Source organism: Syngnathus floridae, chromosome 5 (assembly GCF_059516105.1).
Source record: "Syngnathus floridae isolate MCC-2025c chromosome 5, RoL_Sflo_1.0, whole genome shotgun sequence".
Taxonomy (NCBI): domain Eukaryota; kingdom Metazoa; phylum Chordata; class Actinopteri; order Syngnathiformes; family Syngnathidae; genus Syngnathus; species Syngnathus floridae.
In genome coordinates, this window is record NC_142417.1 from 15,697,664 (window position 1) to 15,713,602 (window position 15,939).

The following is a 15,939-nucleotide window of genomic DNA, read 5'->3' on the forward strand; positions in this document are numbered from 1 at the left end:
GCGCTCGCAAAGAGTGCGTGCGTGCTGCACCGAGAGTGCGCACGCGCTGCGCGCGCTTCGCGCACTGCGCTGAGAGGGCAGGCCAAGGGTGCACCGCACCGAGAGGAGACCTTGGCGAGAGGGCGCCGTACAGAAAAATCGCTGCGTCGCGCCGCAGGGGCACTGCGTCGCAAATAGAGGGCGCCGAGAGGGCGCCGCACCTGGCGGAGAGGGAGCCGCGCCGAGAGGGCACGCTGGGCTGTGATGGCGGGCCTAAATGTTCGCTGCGCCGAGAGGACGGAGGGTGCTGCGAAGGCACCGCGAGGGCGCGCTGAGCCGCGGTGCTTTAACATCTCGGCGCGGCGAGGCAATCTCTAGGCCCGGTGTCCTGTCAGTCCTGTGCCCTCTCTGTGAAGCACCCTCTCGGCGAAGCGCGGGTGCCCTCTCAGCGCGATTGTTTTTCCCCTCGCCGCGCCACACCCCGGGCCCGCGCTTTCAGCGCAGCGCACAAAATGCGCACAACGCGGTCTCCCTCTTGGTGCAGCGCCCTCTCGGCATGTTGCACGAGCCCTCTTGCCGCCGCGCCCTCGCTGTGCGGCGCCCAATCGGTGCAGCACCAACTCGGTGCGGCAAAACGTGGCCCTCGCGTCACGTCGAGAAGGCGCCGAGCTGAGAAAACACGCGCACTGCGCCAAGATTGCGTGCGCAGTGCGCCGAGAGGGCGCACGTGCTTCGCATGCTTCTTCCGTTGCGCCGAGAGGGTGGGCCGAGGGTGCGCTGCAACGAGAGTCAGTTGCGGCCAGAGGACACCGCGCCGAGATAGCGCTTCGTCGTGCCAGGAGGTCGCCGAGAGGTCTTTGCGCTGAGCTGCGCCGAGAAGGCGCCACGCCGGGCCAAAAGAGAGCCACGCCGAGAGGGTGCGGGCGCTGCACACGCTAGGTTAGCTGCAAACGCTGCGCGCGGTGGCGGGCATAGTCTTCACTGCACCGAGAAGGCGGAGGGAGCCGCGAATGCGCCGCGAGGGTGCGCTGCACCGTGGTGCGATGCCCTCCTTCGCAGCGCGACACGGCGCTCTCTCGGCCAGCGTCCTCTCGCCGAGACGTGCGCACTCTGCCGAGAGGCCGCCTCGATGCGCGGCACCGAGATATGCGCTCGCCGAGACATCTGCGCTGCACTGGCTGCGCTTTGATGGCGGGACTAGTGTTTGCTACACCGAGAGGGTGGAGGGTCCCGCGAAGGCGCCGCGAGGGCGTGCTGTGAGGGCACCTCACCGCGGGGCTCTCTTGTCCCGGCGTCATCTCAGCGCCGCGCAGGGCCCTCTCGGTGCAACGCCATCTTGGCAAAGCGCATGCACCGAGAGGGCGGGCCAAATGTGCGGCGCAACGAGAAAAAATAACTCAAAAGTTGCCGTATATGTTGTAGAGCAATGGTGATGAAAAAACTGAGGACGCCGGGCCGAGTGAGCACCGCACTGCTCCGCATCGCGCCGTGCCGAAAGGGCACCGTACCGCAGCACAGCACGCCCTCGCTGCAACTTCGAGGCACCCTCCGCCCTCTCGCAAGATTCACGATCACGTCTCGGCGCAGCCCAGCGGTTTCTCGGCGAAGAGCACACGTTTCTCGAGCGCACGTCTCGAGCCCGCGCAGCACGGCTCCCTTTCGGCACGGCGTGGCGCCCTCTCGGCGCGGGGCAGTGCAAGGCCTCTCGGCAACCTCTCGGCACAAAGAAGCGCTTTATCGGCGCGGCGCCCTTTTGCCGCAGCGCACTCTCGGTGCGGCGCACCATCGGCCCACCCTCTCGGAGCACCGTGCACGCAATCTTGGCGCAGCTTGCGCGCCCTCCCGGCGAGGGTGCGACGCCACGACAAAAAACCAAAACAAAACCGCGCTGAGAGGGCGCCTGCACTGCAACGAGAGGGTGCTGCACCGACAAGGCACCGCACCACGCCGAAAGGACACCGGGCCATTGCAACACCCTCCACCCTCTTGGCGCAGCGAACACCTGGCCCGCCAACACAGCCCAGCGCAACCTCTCGGCGCGGCTCCCTCTCTACCAGGTGCAGCGCCTTCTCGGCGCAGGGCAGCTTGAAGGCCTCTCGGCGCCCTCTTGGCGCGACGCAGCGCCACCTCGGCGCAACGCAGCGGTTTTTCTGTGTCGCGCGCGGTGCAGAGACCATGCAACTCCGCGCCGAGAGGACGCCGCGCAGAGAGGCCGAGAGGCTGCACGCGCTGCGTGCAATTTGCGTGCTGCACTGATTGGATTGTCCGAAGGTCCGGCGCAACGAGGAAAAAAAACTCTGAAACTGCCCTACATGTTATAGAGCAATGGTGAAAAAAAAAAACTGAGGTCGCCGGGCCGATTGAGCGCCGTGCTGTGCCGTGCCGAGAGGGCAACGCACCGCGGCACAGCGCGCCCTCACGGCAACTTCGACGCACCCTCCGCCCTCTCAAACGTCTCGCGAGCGCAAGTCTCGGTGCGGCGCAGCCCGGTAGCCTCTCGGCACAGCGCGAACGTCTCGCGAGCGCACGTCTCGCGAGAGCACGTCTCGGCGCGGCGCAGCGCGGCGCAGCGCGGCCGCCTCTCGGCGCTACGCGCACGTCTCGCGAGTGAACGTCTGCACGCGACACAGCACAACAGCCTCTGGGCAAGTGCACGTATCGGCACAGCGCAGCGCGGTGGCTTCTCGGCGCGACGCAGCGCCCTCTTTGCGCTACACAGCTATCTCTCCGTGCGGCGCCCTCACGGCGCAGCGTGCACGTTCTCTTGGCGCGGCAACCGCGTCGCATCGTGCCGCGCTGAGAAAGCGCCGTGCCGATTAGCGCAAGCGCTGCGCGGATAATGCCGGCAGAGGATGTGGGTGCTGCGCCGAGAGGACGCCGCGCAGAGAGGGCGCCGCACCGCGGCACAGCGCGCCCTCAAGGCAACTTCGAAGCATCCTCCACCGTCTCGCGAGCGAGCGTCTCGGCGCAGCGCAGCCGGGCGTTCTCTCGGCGTTGCGCGCACGTCTCGCGAGCACACGTCTCGGTGCGGCGCAGCGCGACGGACTCCCGACACAGCTCGCACGTCTCGGCGAGCGCACGTATCTGCGAGGAGCAGAGCGTCAGCCTCTCGGCGTGACACATCACCCTCTCTGCGCACCCAGCGCTCTCTCGGCCAAGCACCCTTTCGGCGCAGCGTGCACGCCTTCTTGGCGCAGCACGCGCGTCGCATCGAGTTGGTGCAAGCGCTGCGCCGAGAGGGCCGGCCGAGGATGTGCCCCGCTGGGAGGGCGCCGCGCCGAGATGGCAACGCACCGCGGCTAAGTGCGCCCTCGTGGCACTTTCGCAGCATCGTCCAACCTCTCGGCGCAGCAAACACTAGGCCCGCCATCACAGCCCAGCGCGCCCTCTCGGTGCAGCGCACCGTCGGCCCGCCATCACGGCGCAGTGCGCAGAGCGCACGCCCTCTTTGCAAGCGCGCTGGTCTCTCGGTATGGCCGTGAGGGCGCTGCGCCAAGACTGTGCCGCGTCAAGAGGGCGCTGCGCCAACAGGGTGCGCGCCCTAGGCCAATATGTTATAGAGCACTGGTAAAAAAAAGAAAAAAAAAGGACGCCGGGCCGAGTGAAAGCCGCGCTGCACGACGCGTTGCTGCGTCGCGTTGAGAGGGCATCGCGCCGCGGCGCAGCGCGCCCTCGCGGCAACTTCGAGGCACCCTCCGTTCTCTCGGTGCAGCGAACAGTAGGCCCGCCATCACAGCACAGCGTGCGCACATCTCTGCGCGGCGCAGCTCGGCAGCCTCTCGGCGCCCTGTCAACGCGTTTTTTTTTTTTCTTGCCGTGGCGCCCTCTCGGCATGGTGCGCGCAACCTCTCGGAGCGCCCTCTTACCCATTGTGCGCACCCTCTCGGCGTAGCAATGAGGCGCGCGCCGCACCGAGAGGGGGGGCTGGAGGTACGCCGAACCGGGGGGCACTGCGACGATAGGGCGCAACGCCGAGAGACCGCTGCGTCGCACCGAGACGTGCGCACCGCGCCGAGAGGCCGCCGAGCTGCACCGCTCGCCCTTTCGGCGCAGCGCACACCCTCAGCCCGCCCTCTATGCGCAACACGCGCGCCGTCTGACCAAGGCACCCTCTTGGTGCGACGCAGCGCTCTCTTGGCGCTGCACATCCTCGGCCGGCCCTCTCGGCGCAGGTTGTGCGCCCACTCTTTGCGCTCGCTGCGCGCATTGCGCTGTGATGGCAGGTGCTCGCTACACGGAGAAGGTGGAGGGTGCCGTGGAGGCGTCGCGAGGGCGTGCTGCGCCGCGGTGCAGTGAACTCTCCGCGCGACAAGGTGCGGTGCAGTGCTCACTCGGCCCAGCGTTCTCTCGGTGCGGCGCCCTCTCGGCATAGCGCGTGCGCCCTCTCGGTGCGGCGAGCTCTCGATGCGCTTACCAGCTGAAAAAGTTACACATTTGCTGTTTGATGCCTTTTCATATCTTATAGTTCGTTTGATATGCAGACCACATGGTTTTGACCGGGATGATCAATAAGTCACTTTTTCTCGGCGCGTCGCACACAGCCCGCCCTCTTGGCGCAGCGCGCAAAGTGCCTGCAGTGAGTGCGCCCTCTCGGTGCAGCGGGGGCACCCGCTCGGCGTGGCTCCCTCTCGGCACGGTGCGTTCGTTCTCTCACAGTGGAAAAACTTTCATTGACGACAAACTGCTTATGCTTGTATTTGTGCTTGTTGCTGGCTGCTTACTTGCTAACTGGAAGGCTTGTTTGCTGGCCTAAATACTTGTTTAACTCCACTGCATAACGACACGGCATTGGACTGGAGTGCATCATGTCGGATTAAACCAAGAAAATCTTCCCTGATGTCCAGCGTGCTTTTTGACACAAGCCCTGGTCAATCCCCTTAAAGTCCTGCATTAGAGGTAGTTATCCTCAACAAGTACAAGAACAAAAAAGTGAGGAGAATAAAATATAAGTATAATAAGAAAGTGCCTTCACACTAATATGAAACACGACGTTACAGACTGATGACAAAAAACACTAGATACATCATCTTAACGAAATTAGTTAATATAGCCACAATGTTTGAGCATTTAAACAGCACAGTAACATGTTTTTTTCTTACAATTGGCAATTATTTTTATATACAAAATGTCCTGTTTTTTTTTTTCACCATTGCTCTATAACAGGGGTCACCAACACGGTGCCCGCGGGCACCAGGTAGCCTGTGAGGACCGCATGAGTCGACCGCAGGACTGTTCTAAAATGAGCTCAAATAGCGGCACTTGTCAGTGAGCTGCATCTATTTATTTTACAGTCAAACCTCGTTTTCCGAACGTCCCGGTTCTCCAACAAATCGGAATTTGAACAAAAAATTCGACATTTTTTTGCTTCGGTTGTTGAACAAAATTCGGAGGTCGAACCTCGCGAGATGAGCCGGGAGGACCCGAGAAAACCCGACCGCGCGGCCCGGATGCCGACTGAATCCGTAGTTATTGTATTTTCGTTACTTTGAGGATTGTATTAAACCCTAAAAGCAGTAAACAGTAAAGGCATCCTAAAACACAAAGACGCTCTGAAAGCAATGCCACGCTGAGCGCTGAGCGCCCAGCGCGCGATCGGACCAAATAAAGCTCCCTGCGCACTGAGGTCCACTTAAATTTTGGAAAGTACATCAGGATTTTGAAAATATTTTCTAAATTTCAGCGACGGCTCTGTCACAATAATGCCACCAGCGCAGTGCAGTTGCGCGGTGGGCGATGCGCTACGGTCGCGCGTTCGGCGGTGCGCTGCAATTGCGTGATCAGACTAAAATGCGCAAATAAGAAAAATGTTTTTTTTTTTTAAAAAAAAAGGCGCTTTTTTTTTTAGTCTCGGAATAGACTAAAAATGTTTCTATTATTTGTAATGGGAAAAATAGATTCGACCACAGTGTTTGAACACTTAAACAGCACAGTAACATGCTTTTTTCTTCAACTTGGCCATTATTTTTATAAATAATATTCTGTTTTTTTTTTACCTTTGCTTTATAATATATAGGGCAACTACGGGTTGATGTTTTTTTTCTCGACAAGACACACCCTCGGCCCGCCCTCTCGGCGCAGCGCGCAAAGCGCGCGCAACGCGTGCGCCCTCTCGTCGCTCTCTCGGCGCAGCACTTGCGTGCATTTGACGCGGCGCCCTCTAAGCGCGGCGCGATGAGGCGCTCGCGCAGCGCCAAGAGGGCGTGCATGCTGCGCCGAGAGGGTGCCGAGCCGAGAGAGCGCTGCGTCGCGCAAAAAGGCCGCTGCGTCGCGCCGAGAGGCCGCCCTGCTGAGCCGCATCGATAGGCTCGCCGAGACGTGCGCGCTACGCCAAAAGTCTGCCGCGCTGCACTGCGCCGAGATGAGCGCTCGCGAGACGTATGCACTGCGCTGTGATGGCGGGCCTCGTGTTCGCTGCACCCAGAGGGCGGAAAGTAACTCAAAGTTGCCGCGAGGGTGCGCTGCTCCGCGATGTGGTGCCCTGTTGGCGCGACGCAGTGCAGCAACTTTTCTCCTCGCGCCGCACCTTTGGCCCACCCTTTCGGCGCAGCACGCAACTCACCCGCAGCGCGTGCGCCCTCTTGGCCTAGGGCGCGCCCCCTCTCGGCGCGGCGTCCTCTCAGCGTGGCGCCCAATCGGCGCGGTACCCTCTCGACCCGGTGCAGCACTGACTCTGCACCGCGCGACGCGGTGTGCGCGCCTCACCGAGAGTGCTAGCGCGCTTGCAAAAAGGGCGTGCCCTTTGGGCCGAGAGGGCGCACGCGCTTCTCGTGCTCCACGAACTGCGCGGAGATGGCGGGCAAAGGGCGCGCTTCATCGAGAAGGCACCGCGGCGAGAGGGTGCCGCATAGAGAAACTGCTGCGTCGCAACGAGTGGGCTCTGCATCGCGCCAAGAGGGCGCCGAGAGGCCTTCAAGCTGCGCAGCGCCGAGAGGGTGCCGCACCTGGCGGAGAGTGAGCCGCACCAAGAGGGTGCGCTGGACTGTGATAGCGGGCCTAGTGTTCGCTGCGCCGAGAGGGCGGAGAGTGCTGCAAAGGTGCCGCGAAGGCGCACTGAGCCGCGGTGTTTTGCCATCTCGGCGCGGCGCCCTCCCGGCACGGCTTATCTTCGGCCCGCCGTCCTCAGTTTTTTTTTTTTGGCATTGCTCTATAACATATAGGGCAACTTCAGAGTTATTTTTTCTCGTCGCAAAACACGTTCGGCCCGCCCTCTCAGCGAAGCACGCAAATCGCGCACATTCGCCCTCTCGGCATGGAGTGTGCGTTCTCTCGGCGCAGCACCCTCTCGGCGCGACGCCCTCTCTGCGCGGCGTCCTCTCGTTGCGGTGCTCACACCCTCGGCCATCAATCTCGGCGCAGCGCTTGCGCCAATCGGCTAGGCGCCTTCTCAGCGCGCGCACCACGCGAAGAGGGCATGCATGCTGTGCCGAGAAGGCTCTGCACCGAGAGGCCGCCACGCTGCGCCGCACCGAGTCGTGCACTTGCATGACGTGCGTGCTATTCTCGCTGCGCGCGCTGCGCGCTCTGCGATGGCGGGCCGAGAGTTCGCTGCCAGGAGAGAGCGTAGGGTGCCACGAATTTTCCGTTAGTGCACTTTGCGCCGCGGGGCGGTGCCCTCATGGCGCGGCGCATTGCGGCGCGGCTCGGCGCGGCGCGCAGCTCACTCGGGCCGAAGTCCGCAGTTTTTTTTTTTTTTTTCCACCATTGCTCTATAACATGTAGGGCAACTTCAGAGCTTTGCCTCACATTTGTCCCACCCTGTCGGTGCAGCAGCAAATCGCGCGCAGCGCGTGTGCCCTCTCGGCCTATGGCGCGCGCCCTCTCGGCCCGGCACTCTCTGCGCGGTGTCATATTGGCGCGGCGCCCACTCGAGGCGGGGCGGCACGATCTCTTCACGACGCGATGCGGTGCGCACGCCGCACCGAGAGGGCATGCTCGCTTGCCGAGTGAGTGCTGCAAAGCGCCGCGCTGATACGCGCATCGCGCACTGCGCCAAGAGAGCGGGCCGAGGGTGCGCTGCACCGAGAAGGCACCGCGGCGGGAGTGCACCACACAGAGAAAAAGCTGCGGTGCACCGAAGGAGGGCTGCGTCGCGCCAAGAGGACACCGAGAGGCCTTCAAGCTTCGCCGCGCCGAGAGGGCGCTGCAACGGGCAAAGAGGGAGCCGCGACGAAAGGGCCCACTGGACTGTAAAGGTGGGCCTAGTATTCGCTGCGCCGAGAGGACAGAGGGTGCTTCAAAGGCGCTGCGAGGGCGCACTTAGTCGCAGTGCATTGCCATATCGGCGCGGCACGGCGCAGTGCAGCGCTCTTAAGGCCCGGTGTCCTTTCGGCGCGGCGCGGTGCCCTCTCGGTACAGCACCCTCTCGGCGCAGCACGGGCACCCTCTCAGCGCGGGTTTCTTTCTTCTCAACGCGCTTCTCCCTCGGCCCGCCCTCTCGGTGCAGCGCATAAAGCGTCTCCCTATCGTTGCGAAGCCCACTCGGCACGTTGCACGCGCTCTCTTGGTGCGTAACCCTGGCTCTGCCGCGTCCTCTCGGCATGGCACCCACTCGGCGCATCACCAATTCGGCGCGGCACAACGCAACCTGCGTGCCGCACTGACAAGGCGTCGGGCCGTGAGGGCGCGCAAACTGTGCCGAGATTGCGTGCACAGTGCACCGAGAGGGTGCACCTTATACGCACGCATCGGCGCTGCGCCGAGAGGGCGGGCCAAGGGCTCGCCGTTCCGAGAGTGCGCTGCGGAAAGAGGGCGACGCGCTGAGAAAGTGCTTCTTCTTGCGAGAGTTCGCCGAGAGGGCGCCACGCCGGGCCGCAAGGGAGCTGCGCCGAGAGGGCGCCCGCTCTGCACAAGTTGCACTCGATGCGCTGTGATGTCGGGCCTATCGTCCATTGTGTCGTGCCAAGTGAACGCTGCGCCGCGCTGATACGTGCGCTCGATAAGACGTGCGAGCTGCTTCACGCTGAGAGGGCGCTACGTTGCGCCGAGAGGCCGCCGTGCTGTGCTGCGCCGATATGTGCAATCGCCGAGAGGCCGCCACGCAGCACCGCGCCCAGACGTGCGCTCGCGAGACGTGCACGCTGTGCCGAGACCTGCGCTCGCTAAACGTGTGCGCTGCGTCGAGAGACCGTCGGGCTGTGCGGAGCCGAGACGTGCGTTCACGACACTTGCGAGAGGGTGGAGGGTGCCTCGAAGTTTCCGCGACGGCGCGTTGTGCCGCGGTACGGTGCCCTCACTGCACGGCGCGGCGGGGCGCAGTGCGGTGCTCAGTCGGCCCGGCGTCCTCAGTTTTTTATTTCACCTTTGCACTATAACATATAGCGCAACTTTAGAGTTATTTTTTCTCGTCACTCCGCACCTTCGGCCCGCCGTCTCGGCGCAGCATGCAGATCCCACGCAGCGCGTGCCGAGAGCACGCGTTTTTCGCAGCACGCTGTGCTGTAATGGCGGGCCTAGTGTTCGCTGCACCGAGAGGGCGGAGGATGCCTCCAAATTGCCGCGAGGGTGTGCTGCGCCGCGGTGTTGTGCCCTCTCGGCGCGACGCAGCGCAAAGTGGGGTGCAGCGCGGTTTTCTCTCGGCCCGGCGTCCCCTTTTTTTTTTTTACCAGTGCTCAATAACATATGGCAGCGCGTGCGCCCCCTTGACCTCTTGGCGCGGCGCCCTTTTGGCGAAGCGCCCTCACGGCCGCAACGGTAGGGCTAGTGCGCTCGCAAAGATGGCGTGCACTCTGCGCACTGCGCTGAGATTGCGGGCCGAGGGTGTGCCACACCGAGAAGGCGCCGCAGCGAGAGGGCGCCGTACAGAGAAACCGCTGCATCGCGACATGGGGGCGCCGAGAGGCCTTTAAGCTGCGCAGCGCCGAGAGGGTGCGCTGGGCTGTGATGGCGGGCCTAGTGTTTGCTGCGCCGAGAGGGCGGAGGGTGCTGCGAAGGTGCCGCGAGGGTGCACTGAACCACGGTGCATTGCCATCTCGGCGCGGCTCCCTCCCGGCGGGGCGCATCCTCGGCCGGCCCTCTCGGCCCAGCGCTTGACCAACTCGATGCTACGCGCGCGCCACGCCAAGAAGGCGTGCACGCTGCGCCGAAAGGGCGCCAGGCCGAGAGAGCGCTCGGCGCGCAGAGAGGGTGCTGCATCACGCCGAGAGTCTGATGGACTGCTCTTCGCAGATACGTGCGCTCGCCGAGACGTGCAAGCTGCGTCGACAGGCTGTCGCGCTGCACCGCACCGAGACGTGCGCTCGCGAGACGTGAGAGCTGTGGCAAGAGGAGGCCGGGCTGCCCCGCGCCGAGATGCTCGCTCGCAAGACGTGTGAGAGGGTGGAGGGTGCTTCGAAGTTGCCTTGAGGGCGTGCTGTGCCATGGTGCGGCGGCCTCTCTTCGCGGCGTCCTCTCGGCGCGCCGCCCACATCCTCTGCCGGCAATCTCCGCGCACGCTTGCACTAATTGGCACGGCGCTTTCTCAGCACGGCACGATGCGACGCGTGCACCGCGCGAAGAGGGCGTGCACGCTGCACCGAGAGGGTACCGCACCGAGAGAGAGCTGCGTTGCGCAAAGAGGGCGCTGCGTCGTGCCGAGAAGCCACCGCGCTGCGGATACATGCGCTCGTCCAGAGGCAGCCGCGCTCTGCCGCGCGCAGACGTTTGCTCGCGAGACGTGCGCGTTGCGCCGAGAGGCTGCCGCGCTGCGCCGAGAGGCCGCCGGGCTGCACCGCACCGAGACGTGCGCTCGCGAGACGTGAGAGCTGTGGCAAGAGGAGGCCGGGCTGTCCCGCGCCGAGATGCTCGCTCGCAAGACGTGTGAGAGGGTGGAGGGTGCTTCGAAGTTGCCTTGAGGGCGTGCTGTACCATGGTGCGGCGGCCTCTCTTCGCGGCGTCCTCTCGGTGCGCCGCCCACATCCTCTGCCGGCAATCTCCGCGCAGCGCTTGCACTAATTGGCACGGCGCTTTCTCAGCACGGCACGATGCGACGCGTGCACCGCGCGAAGAGGGCGTGCACGCTGCACCGAGAGGGTTCCGCACCGAGAGAGAGCTGCGTTGCGCAAAGAGGGCGCTGCGTCGTGCCGAGAAGCCACCGCGCTACGGATACGTGCGCTCGTCCAGAGGCTGCCGCGCTCTGCCGCGCGCAGACGTTTGCTCGCGAGACGTGCGCGTTGCGCCGAGAGGCTGCTGCGCTGCACCGAGAGGTCGCCGGGCTGCACCGCACCGAGACGTGCGCTCGCGAGACGTTTGAGATGGCGGAGGGTGCGTCGATGTTGCCGCGAGGGCGCGCTGTTTCACGGGGCGGTGCCATCTCCGCACGGCGCAGCGCGGCGGTCAATCGGCCCGGCGTCCTCAATTTTTTTTTTTTTTTGCCATTGCTCTATAACATGTAGGGCAGTTTCAACGTTTTTTTTTTCTCGTTGCGCCGCACCTTCGGACCATCCAATCAGTTCAGCATGCAAATCGCAAGTTGCGAGTGCAGCCTCTCGGCCTCTCTGCGCGGAGTCCTCTCGGCGCGGAGCGGCATGGTCTCTGCACCGCGCGCGACACACTGCGTGCGCTGCACAGAGAGGGCACGTGCGCTTGCTGAGAGAGCGTGCACGCTGCGTCGAGAGGGCACAATTGCTGCGCGCAATTCACGCACTGTGCCAAGAGGGCGGACCGAGGGTGCACCGCACGGAGAAGACACAGCGGCGAGAGTGCGCCGCACAAAGAAACCGCTGCGTTGTGCCAAGGGGGCGCTGCGTTGCGCCAAGAGGGCGCCGAGAGGCCTTCAAGCTGCCCCGCACCGAGAGGGCGCTGCACATGGTAGAGAGGGAGCCGCACCGAGAGGTCGTGCTGGGCTGTGTTGGCAGGCCAAGTGGTCGCTGCGCCGAGAGGGTGGAGGGTGCTGCAAAGGCGCCGCGAGGGCGCGCTTAGTCGAAGTGCATTGTCATCTCGGCGCGGGACTCTTTAGGCCCGGTGTCCTTTCGGCGTGGCGCGGTGCCTTGTCGGCGCAGCACCCTCTCGTTGCAGTGCAGGCGCCCTGTCAGCGCGGTTTTGTTTTTTCTCTCTCGCGGCGCCGCACCCTCGGCCCGCCCTTTCACCGCAGTGCATAAAGCTCGCCCTCTCCCTACATTGTGGCGCCCACTCGGCACGTTGCACGCACCCTCTCGGCGCGGCGCCCTGGCTCTGCGACGAACTCTCGGCGTGGCACCCACTCGGCGCGGCACCCATTCGGCGCAGATTGCGTGCACGGTGCACCGAGAGGGCGGGCTGATGGTGCGCCACACCTAGAGAGCGCCGCGGCAAGAGGGCGATTCACCAATAAAGCGCTTCTTCACGCCGAGAGGTTGCCGAGAGGCTTTGCACTGCGCCGCGCCGAGGGGGCGCAACGGCGTGGGGAAAGGGAGCCGCACCGAGAGGGGACGCGCGCTGCACACGCTGCGCTCGCTGCGCTGTGATGGCGGGCCTAGTCCACTGCGTCGCGCCGAGAGGCCACCGCGCTACGCCGACCGATACGTGCGAGCTGCGTCGAGAGGCCGCTGCGCCGCGCTGCGCCGTGCTGCGCCGCGCCGCACTGAGACGTGCGCACGAGAGAGGTGCGCGCTGCGCCGAGAGGCCGCTGGGCTGCGCCGAGGCGTGCGCTGGATAGACGTGCGAGACGACAGAGGGTGCCTCGAAGTTGCCGCAAGGGCGTGCTGCGCCGCGGTGCGGTGCCCTTTCAGCGTGGCGCAGTGCGGCACTAACTCGGCCCGGTGCGGCGGCCTTTTGGCGAGCGCACGTATCGGCGCAGCGCAGTGTGGTGGCTTTTCGGCGTAACGCAGCGCCCTCTTTGCGCAATGCAGTGCTCTCTCGGTGCGGCGCCCTCTCGGCGCAGCGTTCACGCCCTCTTGGCGCAAGTGCACGCCGCATCGCACCGCGCTGAGAAAGTGCCGTGCCGATTAGCGCATGCGCTGCGCGGAGATTGCCGGCAGAGGATGTGGGGACCACCCTCTCGCACGTCTCGCGAACGCACGTTTCGGGGCGGCGCAATTCGGCGGCCTCTCGACGCAGCGCACACGTCTCGCGAGCGCACGTCTCTGTGAAGCGCGGCGGCCTCTCGATGCAGCTCGCACGTCTCGGCGAGCGCATGTATCGGCGAGGAGCACTGCGTCGGCCTCTCGGCGAAGCGCAGAACCCTCTCGGCACGCCCAGCGCTCTCTCGGCGCGACGCCCTTTCGGCGTGCGTGCACGCCTTCTTGGCGCGGCGCGCGCGTCACATCGAGTTGGCGCAAGCGCTGCGCCGAGAGGGCCGGCCGAGGATGCGCCCCGCCGAGAGGGCGCCGCGCTGAGATGGCAACACACCGTGGCTCAGTTTGCCCTCGCGGCAACTTCGCAGCACCCTTCACACGCTCGGCGCAGCGAACATTAGGCCAGCCATTACAGCCCAGCGCACCCTCTCGGAACGGCTCCCTCTCCGCCCGGTGCGGCACCCTCTCGGCGCTGCGCAGCTTGAAGGCCTCTTGGCGCCCTCTTGGCGCGATGCAGCGCCCCTTCGTCGCAATGCAGCGGTTTCTCTTTGCGGCGCCCTCCCGCTACGGTGCCTTTTTGGTGCAGCGCACCCTCGGCCCGCCATCTTGCCGCAGTGTGCAGAGCGCACGCCCTCTTTGCGAGCGCACAGCCCTCTTGGTGCAGCCGTGAGGGCGCTGCGCCAAGACAGCGCCGCGCCAAGAGGGCGCTGCGCCGACAGGGTGCACACCCGAGACCAATATGTTATAGAGCACTGGGAAAAAAAAAAAAAAAGGGGACGCCGGGCCGAGTGAAAGCCGCGCTGAACCCGTGTTGCGCTGCGTCGCGCCGAGAGGGCACTGCACCGCGGCGCAGCGCGCCCTCGCGGAAACTTCGAGGCACCCTCCGCCCTCCCGGTGCAGCGAACACTACTACTGCCATCACAGCACAGCGTAATGCGAAAAAACGCACAAGAGGGGGCACGCGCTGCGCGGGATCTGCATGCTGCGCCGAGACGGCGGGTCGAAGGTGCAGAGCACGAGAAAAAATAACTCTGAATTTGCCCTATATGTTATAGTGCAAAGGTGGAAAAAAAAAAACTGAGGACGCCGGGCCGAAGGAGCACCGCACTGTGCCTCGCCGCGCCGTGCTGACAGGGCACCGTACCGCGACACAGCGCGCCGTAGAGGCACCCTCCACCCTCTCGCAAGTGTCGCGAACGCACGTCGCGGCGCAGCACAGGCCTGCGGCCTCTCGACGCAGCGTACAAGTCTCGCGAGCGCACATCTCGGAGCAGCGCAGTGCGGCAGCCTCTCGGCGCAGTGCGCACGTCTCGCGAGCGCACGTCTGGGCGCGGCGCACAGTGGCGGCCTCTCGACGAGCGCATATATCGGCGCAGCACAGCGCGGCAGCCTCTCGGCCCGACGCAGCGCCCTCTCAGCGTGACCCAGCTCGCACGTCTAATCGAGTGCACGTATCGGCGCAGCGGCAGCGCACAGTTCCCTTGGCGCAACGCAGTGGACTATAGGCCCGCCATCACAGCGCAACGAGCGCAGCTTGTGCAGAGCGGGCGTCCTCTCGTTGCGGCTCCCTTTCGGCCTGGCGTGGCGCCCTCTCGGCGAACTCTCGCAAGATGAAGCGCTTTCTCAGCGCCTCGCCCTCTTTCCGCAGCGCACTCTCGGTGCGGCAAACCCTCGGCCGGCCCTCTCGGCGCAGCGTCGATCTGTGCGTGGAAGGTCCGCCCTCTCAGTGCATCGTGCAAGCAATCTCGGCGCAGCTTGACCGCCCTCACGGTGCGGCGCCTTGTCAGCGCGGCGCGCGGGCCGCATTGTGCCGTGCCGAATTGGTGCTGCGCCGAGTGGGCGCCGTGCCGAGAGGACGCGGCAGAGCCAGAGTGACGCGCTGAGAGGGCGCGTGCAACGTGCCGAGTGGGCTTCGCAACGATAGGGAGACGGCAAACGCGTTGCATTCGCTTTATGCGCGAGAGGGGGGGCCGAGGGAGAGGCGCGTCGAGAAGTAAGAAACCCGCGCTGAGAGGGCGCCCGTGCTGCACCGAGAGGGTGCGGCACCGAGAGGGCACCGAACCGCGCCGAAAGCAAACCGGGCCTTAAGAGCGCTGCGCTGCGCTGCTCCGCGCCGAGATGGCAATGCACTGCGACTAAGTGCGCCCTCGCGGCGCCTTTGTAGCACACTCTGCCCTCTCGGCGCTCGATAAGATGTGCGAGCTGCGTCACGCTGAGAGGGCGCAGAGTCGCGCCGAGAGGCCGCCGCGCTGTGCTGCGCCGATATATGCGCTCTCCGAGAGGCCGCCACGCAGCGCCGCACCTAGACGTGCGCTCGCCTGACGTGCGCGCTGCGCCGAGAGGCCGCTGCACTGCGCTGCTCCGAGACGTGCGCTCGCTAAACGTGTGCGCTGCGTCGAGAGGCCGCCGGGCTGTGCGGAGCCGAGACGTGCGTTCACGACACTTGCGAGAGGGTGGAGGGTGCCTCGAAGTTGCCGCGACGGCGCGCTGTGCTGCAGTACGGTGCCCTGTCTGCACGGCGCGGCGCAGTGCAGTGCTCAATCGGCCCGGCGTCCTCAGTTTTTTATTTCACCTTTACACTATAACATATAGGGCAACTTTAGAGTTATTTTTTTCTTGTCACTCCGCACCTTCGGCCCGCCGTCTCGGCGCAGCATGCAGATCCCACGCAGCGCGTGCGCCCTCTCGTCCTAGAGCACGCGTTTTTCGCAGCACGCTGTGCTGTAATGGCGGGTCCAGTGTTCGCTGCACCGAGAGGGCGGAAGATGCCTCGAAATTGCCCCGGGGGCGCGCTGCGCCGCGGTGCGCTGCCCTCTCGGCGCGACGCAGCGCAAAGTGGGGTGCAGAGCTGCTTTCTCTCGGCCCGGCGTCCCTCTTTTTTTTTTTTTTTTTTACCAGTATTCAATAAAATATAGCTGCGCGTGTGCCCCCTTGGCCGCTTGGCGCGGCGCCCTTTAGGTGCAGCGCCCTCACGGCCGCACCGGCAGGGCTA